General features: G+C 49.0%; 1 protein-coding gene across 6 annotated transcripts in view; it reads right to left on the bottom strand.

Moving 5' to 3' along the window:
- NCOA1 (nuclear receptor coactivator 1) overlaps positions 1 to 11,087 on the bottom strand; it is a 227,458-nt gene extending 216,371 nt beyond the window's left edge. For 3 of the 6 annotated variants that reach the window (XM_056128695.1, XM_056128735.1, XM_056128729.1), the window contains exon 1: positions 9,169 to 9,296. The gene's annotated coding sequence lies outside the window, so the exon portion shown is untranslated. Of the gene's footprint in view, positions 1 to 9,168; positions 9,297 to 10,231; positions 10,340 to 10,883 lie in introns of those variants that run through there. The other 3 variants (XM_056128705.1, XM_056128714.1, XM_056128723.1) reach the window with 3 other exon arrangements.
- Between the last annotated feature and the right edge of the window lie 1,136 nt (positions 11,088 to 12,223).

The following is a 12,223-nucleotide window of genomic DNA, read 5'->3' on the forward strand; positions in this document are numbered from 1 at the left end:
ATTGCATACCAATTAATAATATTTACCTTGTAAAAAGCATACAAAAACTAGAAATTTATAAGAAAACTCAAATAAAAAATGATGTTTTTATGGAGGCCTCCCAAGCAGTGCTCAGAGGAGCTAGAGGCCTCCCAGCTAGACGGATTGTGCTAGGACCTAAGAAAATGAGGAGGTGGGGGGACTCAGTCACACCTGGTGTTGGTAGGGGCCTCCAAGGGAACCCCAGGTGGCATCAGGGACCAAACCAGGGTTGGGTGCCCTATTCCCTGGATTATCTCCTGGCCAAAAACCACATGGAATTTTTAAACATGTATTTTACTGACTAATGATAACAGCACTGTATTCTAAGTGATACTCTTACATCACCATTTAGGGTGACAATAATGTGATTGTGCATGGTTTGTTAACTTTTTAATTTGGCACTTACATTTTGTAATACAGAAATTTGAAGATCTGGTTCTAAATTCAGTTAAATTTTATAATAACTATTTCCTCTGATTTTAATGGCTATCTTGGCCAAAAGACACACTTTATAAAGATGAGTAAAGCCAAAGGAAATACATCAATTTTTAATACAGAATAAAACATGACCTTCAATTTTCAATTCCATTTACCGTTCATGCATTTTTTTACTAAAATTAATACATTTCTGTATTTCCCAATAATACTCAGTTGTTCTTACAAACTAATCAGATGGCACTGCCTAAATTTTTAGCAGGTGGGCTCAAAGCCAACAAAATGCCTCTTTTACAAGGCATTATATTCTAAAATACAGCTTATTTTCAAGTTTAAGTGTACATAAAAAAGTTCTTAAACTTAACTGACACAATACAGGAATTAAATCTAATTTTGATGGAAATATTTCCAAATTTCATATTCAGTAATCATGACACTTTATTTCATTTTGAAAGGTGGTGGCTTTTTGCGTCACTGTTAGGAGTTTACCATCATCAGGCCAGAAAGACAGTTCCGTGGGCTGGAGCACACGTGTTGCATGCAGGGGGCCAGAATCAATCCCCAGCACTGCGTGGTCGCGCAAACACCACAGTGAGTGACCCCACGGCGAGTGACCCCCTCACACAGACCCAGAGGTAGCTTCCAACCACTACCAGATGTGACCCAAACCCTCTCCCCACCAAAAATCAAACAAACAAACAAACCCTGCATGCACATTCTGTTGTGATACAAAAAATGAATATCAGGAATCTACATTAAAAATTCTAAGATTCAAGGCCCATTAAACTACAAAAAAATCATGATAGATTGAACGTAAAACAGCTTCCTTATAAAACCACTCATATTTTTTTTTCTTTTCTCAGTTTTATGTAAACTCTACTGTAGAGACCAGAGCTCTGAAAGTGCCTGGCTCCCAAGGGTCAAAGGTGCCTTCCAACCAATTTCCCTTGCACTTTATCTAAATTTGAAAGACTTCATCTTAAAGATACTTTAACTGTACTGTAGCCATCTCTGAATTACTAGCAGTTTGGCAAAAGACAATCTGCAGCAGATTCTGCACCATTTATTGTCTTCAACCCTGTATCCTCAAGTGTTCCTTTGGCCAGCAGGTCAGTCAAGTATCAGACACCGCTGGAGCAAGGTCCAAGACTCTTTCCATAATGGTTCCCATCTTAAATCCTTTGTAAGCAAGGCACAAGGTAAACAGTGTAGGAAATCACAGACTACATTGAATGCCAGGGTTTTGCAGGTCCCATTTTACCTGAGAGATGTACTAAGACGAGGAGAGGAGAGGACATTTTTTCATGTTAAAAAAAAAGTCTACTGCATCATCTTACTACCAACTGATAAATGGTACTTTTAAAAATGGCTACTGCAGGGGCCTGAGAGATAGCACAAGGGTAAAGTCCTTGCCTTGCATGGGGCTAACCCCAGTTTCATCTGGTCTCTAGCATGAGTACCACCAGGGGTCATTCTGAGCATCGCACTGTAGCACTGTCCTCCCATCGTTCATCCATTTGCTTGAGCGGCCACCAGTAACATCTCACAACAATTTGTTGTTACTATTTCTGGCATATCGAATATGTCACAGGGAGCTTGCCAGGCTTTGTCGTGCGGGTGAGATACTCTCGGTAGCTTGCCGGGCTCTCCGAGAGGGGCAGAGGAATTGAACTCGGGCTGACCGCGTGCAAGGCAACCACCTTACCCACTGTGCTATGGCTCCTGCCCATCCTGAGCATAAAGCCAGGAATAACCATTGAACACAGCAGGGTGTGGTTCCCACCCTAAGCAACCCATAATAAACAACTTCTGTTTTAAAAATAAAAGGGGCAAGGAGTAAACTATTAAAATATATATGCATATATTTTATATATTTATATATATTTCATACATGCATATATAAAATACTCAATTCTATTCAAAATTCGTAAGATTCCTATTTCATACTAGGTTATTTTGGGGATCTAAAATGATTTTATTTTTATTTTATTTTGAAATGTGGGAGACACACACCAGGCAGACTCAGGGCTTACTCCTGGCTCTGCACTCAGGGATCACTCCTGGCAGTCTTTGGCGGGGAGCATATGAGGTACTGAGGATCAAATCTGGGCTGGCCAGATGCAAAACCAATGTCCTACTCCCTGTATTAGCTCTCTGGTCCTTCAAAAAAAAACTTATTTTAAGTCCATACAAATTAACGGTGACAGTCCTTTTCAAACCCCTGTCCCTGTATGCATGCATGCCACGTGCGCACACACATGCACACACAAATAAGAACATTTTTCTTTCAGATAGAAAAACTGCAGTCTGTTCTCAAACATATATAAGCAGTAATGAATTACACTCTGAGTTTGGTAATCCTTACAGATGGAATCACTTCCAAAAACTGGAAAGCACAAGATTTAAGGAGCAAAGTCCTGCCCCAAAAAGAGCCATGTAAATTAGGAAAGCTGGAATTTCCTCCTATTTCATTCAGTTATAGAAATTCCATCACCTCTCTCCAGGTAGAAAGCCTTGCTCCTGCACTGTCTCATTACACCCAAAGTAAACCCAAGTTTTTTTATCCTTTCATCTTTGCTATTTAATTTTCCTAAATACATTGTTCTCTTTGCTTTCAATTATAGGGGAATTACACCTGACTTCCATGATATTCTCTCCCCCCTTCCCCCCTCTCCCTCCCCCCACTTCTTGAAGCCACATCCCCAGTCTGTCATTCATGTTTTTATCTACCAACAAACCTTGCATGAAACTTGCTCTGATCCCTCTCAAATAAAAATTAATTGCTCCACCTCCCGATTCCTCAAGGTACTATTTTAGTCCTTCTCTCACAGTGCCTGTCACTTTCAATTCTCTCAGAGGCATTTGTGTGTTTGTCTTATCACCTCTCTTAGGTCATAATCTTCTTAAGAACAGGACCTATATCTCATTGTTTAATTTCCCTACCTTTACCTTTACCTTTACCTTTAACAACAGACACCTTGAATAAAGTAGGCACTCATATAACGATGTCTTGAATTAATGACTGAGTGGCTACTTAGAAATTCAATTCAAGACTTCTTGTCCCACCTGGAACGGACAGGAAGGTATGACAACCTTTGCCGAACAAGTGCCTTTTCTCTACTTTTCTCCAAACTAACTCACCAAAGGGAAGCCTGCATAACATTGAAGGCACTTTTAGAAAGCAAGGGGCCAGTGGGCACAGTGTGTGCTTGGCACGTGGCCAACCTGGGCTTGATCCCCAGCACCCCATACAGTCCCCGGAGCACTGCCAGCAGTGAGCCCTGAGGGCAGAGCCAGAAGCAAGCCCTGAGAACAGCCAGGTGTGGAAAAAAAAATCAAGGGCATTTTATCCTTCATTTATCTGATTAAATATGATACGATATCTTTATATATACACATTCACAAAAGGATATCTTTGGCTGTTAATCAAATCTATGCTTGCCAATAAAAGCATGTAGCTATTTTACTCATATAGGCAAATAAATTTGGAAACAGAATGACCAAGCAATTTATTCCAGAGGGTGAAAAAGCTAACAACCCTAAACTTCAGATATGTAAAGACCAACAACACATGAGGCAGAATTTTATTACTAAAATCCAACACCAACCATAGTTTTCGATATTTAAAGACCAACAAAATGAGGCATTAGAATTTTATTACTAAGATCCAAAACCAACCACTCAAAGATAAGTTTACCCAGATAGAAGCACCAAAGTATCAACATTACTAAAGTACAAAGGTGACACCAGATACAACACAAAAATCTTAAAGCGACATTTTCATTTAATAACTGTTATGTCTGGCTCCTGCATCCTAGGAGAGCCAAGCAACAGGATCTCGGGCATTCCCCCCCCCCCCCCCCCACCCCGCCACTCCAGAGCAGAGAATGGAAGGTGAATAGCTGTGGCAATGTGGCAAGTGTGGCAGTTTAAAGGCATGAAGAAGTTCGTTTAAAGGTATTTCAGGTCAAAAGACATTGAAGCCAACGTCACTCACTAGTAATGCCCAGAGAGAGGCTGTGCAATCTTACACCCACCACTTAGCCTCCGTGAGCCTTCTTTCTCCTTCACAAAACCTAACTGGCAGAGCTGACACAGTACCCCAGTACAGTGTGTCTTGGAGAGCGCACTCAAATATTTGCTAAGTAAAAGCCACACGAGAAACGCAGACATTTCTCCAGGCCTGCCTGTAGTTATTCTGTCTTGTGTTTCCACAGGGGCTTCACCTGGGGCACAGGACTGACAGTTTGCTGCTAAGCCCCTCGGGCTGGTGCTCAGTACCCGGGATGCTGATGGGGCAAGAATAGAACTCAGCCCCTTCCCCACACCCCACAGAAGCAAGGCACGTGCTCTACTGGAGCTCTCTCTACCCAGCCCATTTCTGTAGCCATAAAGAGCAGTCTTAGTTCACTCCAAATTAATGTCTTTTTGCAATATTTGCCAAGTTTTGACCAGAAAATAAAAATACTCCTTCTCTCTTAGCTTATCCACAACTCAAAAACTTATGAGAAAGTGGGGTCTGGGGAATGAGGCTTGGTAGGAGAAGCCCTGGTAGAATCCCCAGCACCTAAAAAAAGAAGAAAAAAAGCTTATTAGAATTCTTAGAATGCTTCAAATCTCCTTGTAACATTTTCAAATATAAGCTACCAACTCTCAGAAACAAATCAGGAAGCCAAATCCCTGGGTTCTCGCCTGAATAGCACTGTAGCACTGTCCTCCCGTTGTTCATCGATTTGCTCGAGTGGGCCCAGTAACGTCTCCATTGTGAGACTTGTTGTTACTATGTTTGGCATGTCGAATACATCATGGATAGTTTGCCAGGCTCTGCCATGTGGGCAGGATACTCTCGGTAGCTTGCCGGGCTCTCCGAGAGGGGCGGAGGAATCGAACCCGGATCTGAGCCATAAAAATGACTATATTTGCTCTAGTCTTCTCAGATACAACATTAAGAAAACTGTCATTAAATTCTGAGGTCCCTTTAATCTAAATGATATGGTTCGTGCTGTCCCAAGGATTTTTCAATCTAATTAAGAACACCAATTCAGTATATACTAAAAAGAGAATCTGATTCAAAGAAAGAAATCTGTTATCTAGAACAAAGTGAGTTACTGATGGAATGGGAGTGATAAAATTAAACTATCTAGCAAAATACCAGTTTGACTGTTTTTTGAAGGTCAAGGGAACACAGAGAAAAAGGAAGCAGAAGAAAATAAAAAACATGTAAAATCGAAGAAGTTATTTTCTTGCAATTATAATACTTTCTTCACTTATGCAGCACTTTACAGTTTACAAAGTATTTCTACATATGCCATCTGCCACAAATTTTCTGGAATGAGAAATACAAGACCAGTTTAAATGATAAACTTGTCTGCAGAGAATCTCTACTGAAAACAATAATAGAAAAAAAGTTAGAAACATGGTTTTTTGTTTGGTGGTTTGGTCGGGTTTGGGGGTCAGAGCTGGCTGTGCTCAGGGCTTTTTCCTGGCTCTGTGTCAGGGATGACTCCTAGAGATACTCAAGGAACCATACTCAAAAGTGGGCATCGAACCCCGCTGGCCACAGGCAAGACAAGCACCTGAACTCCTGTACTGTCTCGCCAGTCCCTAGGAGAGTTTTGTCAGCATTCATGTGTAGGACAAACTGGAAAGGCAAGTGTACACAGGCAAACAGCTATAAACAAATCATAAAATTTTATCTAAAGAGAAACATGAAATCAGAGTAACATGCTCCCCTAGTGAAGAATCTGGGGCCCAGACTCGGTATGACTCTTGTGTACAGAGTGCAGGGCAACAGCAAAGCGAGCAATTCCGAAGAAAACAATCAGGCATTCTGAAGATGGATTAGAGTGTGATAGACTTACATTAGAAAAAAGTGAGAAATGGGGACTAGAGAGGTAGTACAGCAAGCGGGGTGCTTGCCTTGCACTCAGCCAGCCTGCCCAAGTTCAATCCCCAGCGCCCCATATGGTCCTCCCAGCACCACCAGGACCAATTCCTGAGTGCAACGATGGGAGTAACCGCTGAGCATCGCTGGGTGTGCCCTCCCCCCCAAAAAAAATAAGAAATGTGAGAAAATAAATATTCCAACTTGACTCTGGGAGTCTTAGGAGCAGCTCAAAGGGCGAGTGAGCAGATGCTCTGAGTACTGGATTCCCTGATTTGATCCCAAGCACTATATCATCCACTCCAGAGCAGAGAATGAGAGTTCAATAGCTGTGGCAGTGTGGCAAGAGTGGCGAACACGACTGGAGAGAAGTCCGTTTAAAGGTATTTCAGGTCAAAAGACATGGACGCAAACGTCACTGGTAATGCCCAGAGAGAGGCTGTGCAATCTCGCACCCACCACTCAGCCTCCCCGAGTGAAGCAGAGTCATGCGCAGCTATGTCTCCCCTCAGCCCCACTCTGCAACAATCATGCTAGGCAGACTGAGTTGTTTAATACATAATTTAAGTTAAATATCACAACAGTTATCAGGGAAATCGTTCCAGTGTTAAACCTGAAACCCTGAGGTTTGGTGTGGGTAGCCAGTTCAAGTGTAAACTACTAAATATCTGGAAGGGGCAGGACACCACCCACAGCTTGAAGCCCCACTGCCAAAAGCTTAAATGCCTCAAAACTGCAAGCCAGAGGAGCAAAACTGAAGTACCACTCTAGGAATACTGGGAATCAATCCCACGCTAGCAGAGCTCCAGTCCTATTACCGGATGAATTTCGATTCTGTGGCTGCACCCACTGGCCATTTTATTCCCAAAAGTCAGATTGCCAGAACTTCTCGGCAAACCCAAACTTCCAGCCCTTCGCACTGAAACCCCTCCGTGCGAGAGATTTGATCAAAATATACCTCAACTGAGGGTGTCCAGGTGGATTAATTTCAAGTCTCCCACCATCCCTCCAGTGACTATAGCTTCTGTTTTGGCATAAGCTCTGTGTCAGGGATGACTCCTAGAGATACTCAAGGAACCATACTCAAAAGTGGGCATCGAACCCCGCTGGCCACAGGCAAGACAAGCACCTGAACTCCTGTACTGTCTCGCCAGTACATCTTCAAAGTATGATAACTCTACTCAGCTTTTCTAAAAGCCTGTCACTTCAAGAATCCTCAAAAATACTGCGATACAGATGGGGCTGTGGGGGAGGAAGCAGGAATACAACCCGCTCCACTTGCACTGCTGGATTTGTTTGCCAGCCTCGGTAATAATTTCTCTTATCCAAGCATTATGCAGTAATTTCTATCATCGGTATTAATGCAAATGCTGTGCACCCAACAAAACACTGTACAGCATTAAACCTTATACCTCCTTGAGTGAAGCAAGCCAGAACTGTATGGCTTCCTGGTGATTTTAGGGCCTCTGACTCCCCAAGTTGAGAAAAGGCCAGGTCTCAACAAAAAAAATATAAAGAAAGAAGGCTCCCGACAATCCTTACTCCAATAGCGAGAATAAAAAGATTCTCCTCCGTGAGAAATGATGAACTAAATGACTGGTTTCCTGAGAGAGAAGCAATAAAAGTTCTTGCCTACCATCAAATCCAGTGAGTTTTCAACGTCCCTGCATCCCCCAAACAGCACAGGTCCTTCGATTGGGAGTTGAAAGCCACTGGCCAATATTAGAAGTGGGTAGGAAAGTTGCACACAGCAGGGAGTAATGTGTACAATCCTGCAGCCCACAGTGCACTGTTGTCATTCAGCTCCCACACTCGCCTCTGAGCCTGGTATTTGTAGGTAATGGGAAAAGGAGACCACCACAGTATCTCTGGGTCCCTGCCAGAAAAACAGTTGATGGCCCTCTGAGAATTCCTGTGATTATAATATATAGAAGGCAAAAATCACTGCCTAAACGATAATGAGCATCCTGGGGAATCTCCTCCTCCACCCAGGCCCTCAGGCGACTCTCCGGGAAGCTGCGGTGTGCTGGTACTGGCCTCCCATACTTTCCCCAAAATGAAAGCTAGATCAGGCCAGGTGATTTAAAGCTAACTAAATCCCAAAGATATGCAACTAAATAGTCAAACAAGGAGGAGCCCTCCCTGAGGGGTAAGACAAACACACATTACAAAGGGCAGAGAGAGAAAGTATGGTGAATAGGGTGCTGATGCAGGTTTGATTCCCTCACACACACCACAGGGATGGCCCCTGAGCAGTCAGAGTCAGGTGAGGCCCAATCCCCGCCCCCCCCCCCTCAGCACCCCCTCCAAAAAACAGAAAGGAAAAAAAAATACAAAGAAAAGAATGGCTCTGAGAACACATGCTAAATTGATGGCCTTAAAAAAAAAAGGGGGGGAAGACTCAAATGCCCTGGAAAAACAGGACCGGTTTTCTGGAACAGAACTCTACTTTGATCTATATAGTTTAATTGAAAAAAAGATTCCCAAGGAAGCTCCAATATCCTATCTCCACCTGCTCCACCTTTCAGCACCTCTACACAATCCCTCATCACTTAACTCAGCCTTTATTCCTGGGGAAGACTGAACCCTGGATTAGCAGGATCAAGAGGACATGCAGAGAACATTCCATCCTGGGAACATCTTTAAATTATTTAGGCCTGTTTACCACCAATCCCTATAGAGTAGAAGCATGAAAGTTTGCCAGCTCTTTCACAATATATACCAGGCAGCACCATAGCAACCCAATCCTCTGCCCACCCAAAGATTAACACATACACAGAAAACAGGAAATCCAACAAAAAATAAAGTTTGACCCTCGACTCCCTCACCAGTGAAATGTCTTTAGTCGCAGTGTCTTTCTATCACACCCACATGGTGCTACCCTTACAGCTCCCTGGAGTAAGCAAGTTCTTGGGATTATACAAACTGTTGCTTCTGTTTCCAGCCCAGATTTCTAGAAATGAAACCCTAGAATTGAGGGAAGCAAAAAAACGGTTGGCAGAAAGAGGGAGGAAAATGCATTGTCTATAATCCCAGTTTAAGTGGAACAATCACCATTAGTTCCATCAAGCATTTTTTTCCAATAAAACCACTCACCAAAAAATGCAGATCTGAAAAACTCCCTTGGCTTAAACCACACACAGAGCAATTTAATAGACACGATTCTACGGATTTTTTTTTTCTCAGAAAGAAATGAGGAAGAGATTATAAACCAGGCATTCAAGTTTTGCACATTTAAACATCAAACTTCATTATTGCTTAATAAAATGAATAAACAGGGAAAATGCCTAACCCCTCCAAATCAAACACCTGTTCTTATCAATCAGCCCCCCTCCACTTTTCCCTCCAAACCCCATCTTCTTTTTTTCAGTCCCCCCTCCCCTTCCCTCCCCTCCCCGGTTTTGATCCACTGATCCCAAAGGATAAAGTCTGAATGAGAAATGGAAGGGGAAAACATTTCAGGCACAGGTTCACGAAACCAAATTAGACCTTTCCACAGGGCACAGGAGATAAAATAGAAACACTTACAATTTTATCTAGTTCACTGAACGCCCATTTATTAAGTGGAATCAAGCCCCATGGCTACCTTTAACCCAAAACTATTTCTAGTGCGTGAGCCAAAAGACCCAAGCAAATACTTTTCTTTGCACATTATTCTCAACATGAAGAAATCTGACCCCCTTCCTACTACATCACAGCTTCTGTGAAACAAGCTGAGAGGCCCCTTTGGCCAACTTTTTTTTTTTTTGAAACTAACCTCCAACCAATTCCAGAAGAGGAGACAAACCTCAAACACAGTTAACCCTTGAAATCCACCCCGTCCACAGCAGAGCCCGCTGCACCAACATTGGGGCGATTTCCTCATCCCCAAGCGCAAACCTCGGCCCCCACAAATCATCGCCACCGAGATTACTCCTGGCATCCACCGAGGGTGCTGGGACACGCGATTCACTCGGGGACCCTTCATGCACCGCCCTCACACGCGACGTGCAACACGCACGGTCCCCAGGCCCCCTCCTCTCCGCCCAAGGGCACCTGCCCCCTCCCCGCCGCCCGGCCGGGGGGCAAAGGGGCGAAGGGGGAGCACGGAGCCCCCCACGGTGAAAGTTTGCCTCCCCACGAAACTCTGCAGCCAGCCACAGCACCCGGGGCTGTCCTCGCACGCCAGGCTTTATTGTCAGGCCCGCCGTGTCCCCGTCCCACCAACCCCCTCCCGCCACCACCCCGCACCCAGCAACCGCGGCGTGTGCAGCCCCGGGGGAAGGGCCCGGCCGCTTTTATAAAAATTTAAAAGAGGAAAGAGAGAGAGAAAAAAAAATCCCAACCCGAACCATCTCGGGGTGGTGGCGAAGATGCCGGGACCCAGGGGGGTCCCGCTTTCCCTTCCGAAGAGTCTCAGCCCGCGCGCGCGGCTCGACTCGCCGCCCCCGCCCGCGCCCGGACCCGGGCGCGCGGGTCCGCCGCCCCCTTCCCAGCCCAGCGGCCCCCCGAACCCCCGGGAAGGAGGGGGGCCCCCACGTCGCCGGCGCGATCCCGCGGCTACCTCGGCGGCCGGCCCGGGGGCCGCCGGGGGGGAACCCTGCAGCGCCGTCGGGGGTCGCGCAGCGCCCGAGGCGCGCCGCGGGCATCCCCATTTCACAGCCGGGGCAGGCGAGACTCGCCCCGGCGCCCGGGCTCGGCCAAGGTCACCGCGCTCGAGCCGGGCCCGGCCGAGGGGCGCCCGCGCCGACTTCCGGCTCCCCCTCTCGGCGGCGGCGCCGGCGGCGGCGGCGGGCTCGGGGCGCCGCTCCCCCCGCGCCCCTCGGGCCGAAGAGCGAGCGAGCGAGCGATCGCGGCCGGGCGGCGGCGGCGGCGGCGGCGGCGGCCGCAACCCCCCGGGGCGCGCGCGGTTCTCACCCCCCCACCCCCGCGCCGGGGCCCGTGACAGCTGCGCCCTCCGCCCCCTCCGGCCGCGCGGGGCCCCGGGCGAAGTCGCGGAAAGTGGGAGGGGGCCCGGGACGCGCGGCGAAGGCGAAGGCGCGCGGGGGGCGGAGGGGGCGCCGGCGGCTCCCCGCCCCCTCGGGGCCCGGCCGGCCGCGCGGCTCGTGACAGCTGCGTGTGTCCCCCCCCCCGCCCCCGGGAAGGTTCGGCGCCCGCCGCCCGCCACTCACCTGCCGCCGCCGCCGCCGCCGCCCGCGGGGCCGCGCTCGCCCGCCCGCCCGCCCGCCACCGCCGCGGCCTCCGCCGCTCCTCGGGGCCGCCGCGGCGCTCCGGCGCGCTCCTGCCGGGCAGGGGTCCCCGCGGCGGGGGTGGGAGGGAGGGATGCGGGAGGAAGCGGGCGCCGGCTCCGGGCTCGGGCTCGGGCTCGGGCTCCGGCTCGGGGCGCCGCCGGCCAGCGGGCGGCCCAGGCGCTCGAGGCCGCGCGGCAGCCGTCTGCGGGGAGGGCTCGGCCGATCGCGTCAGACTCCCGCTCGCCGGGCCTGGGGAACGGGCATTTCAGCCGCTCTCCGCGGCCGCCATGTTCTCCTCCTCCTCCTCCTCCTCCTCCTCCTCCTCTTCCACCACCGCCGCCGCCGCCACCTCCTCCTCCTCCTCCTCCACCGCCGCCACCTCCTCCTCCTCCTCCTCCCGGGCCGCCGCCGCCGCCGCCCCCCGCGCGCGGCCCCGCCCCCTCCGCGCCCCGCCCCGCCCCGCCCCGCCCGCGCCCCGCCGCCGCCGCCGCCGCCGCCGCCCCTGCGCCTCGGGCCTCGGCGGCCGCCCGGGACCCGCGCGCGCTCCGACGGCGCGGCCGGGACGGCGGCCCCCGGCCCCGGCGCCCCCCGGCGCCCCCCGGCGAACCCCCGGCGAACCCCCGGCGCCCCCGGGCCGCCGAGCGCCGCGCCGCCCCGCGCCCTCTGCCGGCCG

This window comes from Sorex fumeus, unplaced genomic scaffold (genome assembly GCF_029834395.1).
Source record: "Sorex fumeus unplaced genomic scaffold, SorFum_2.1 ptg000006l, whole genome shotgun sequence".
Taxonomy (NCBI): domain Eukaryota; kingdom Metazoa; phylum Chordata; class Mammalia; order Eulipotyphla; family Soricidae; genus Sorex; species Sorex fumeus.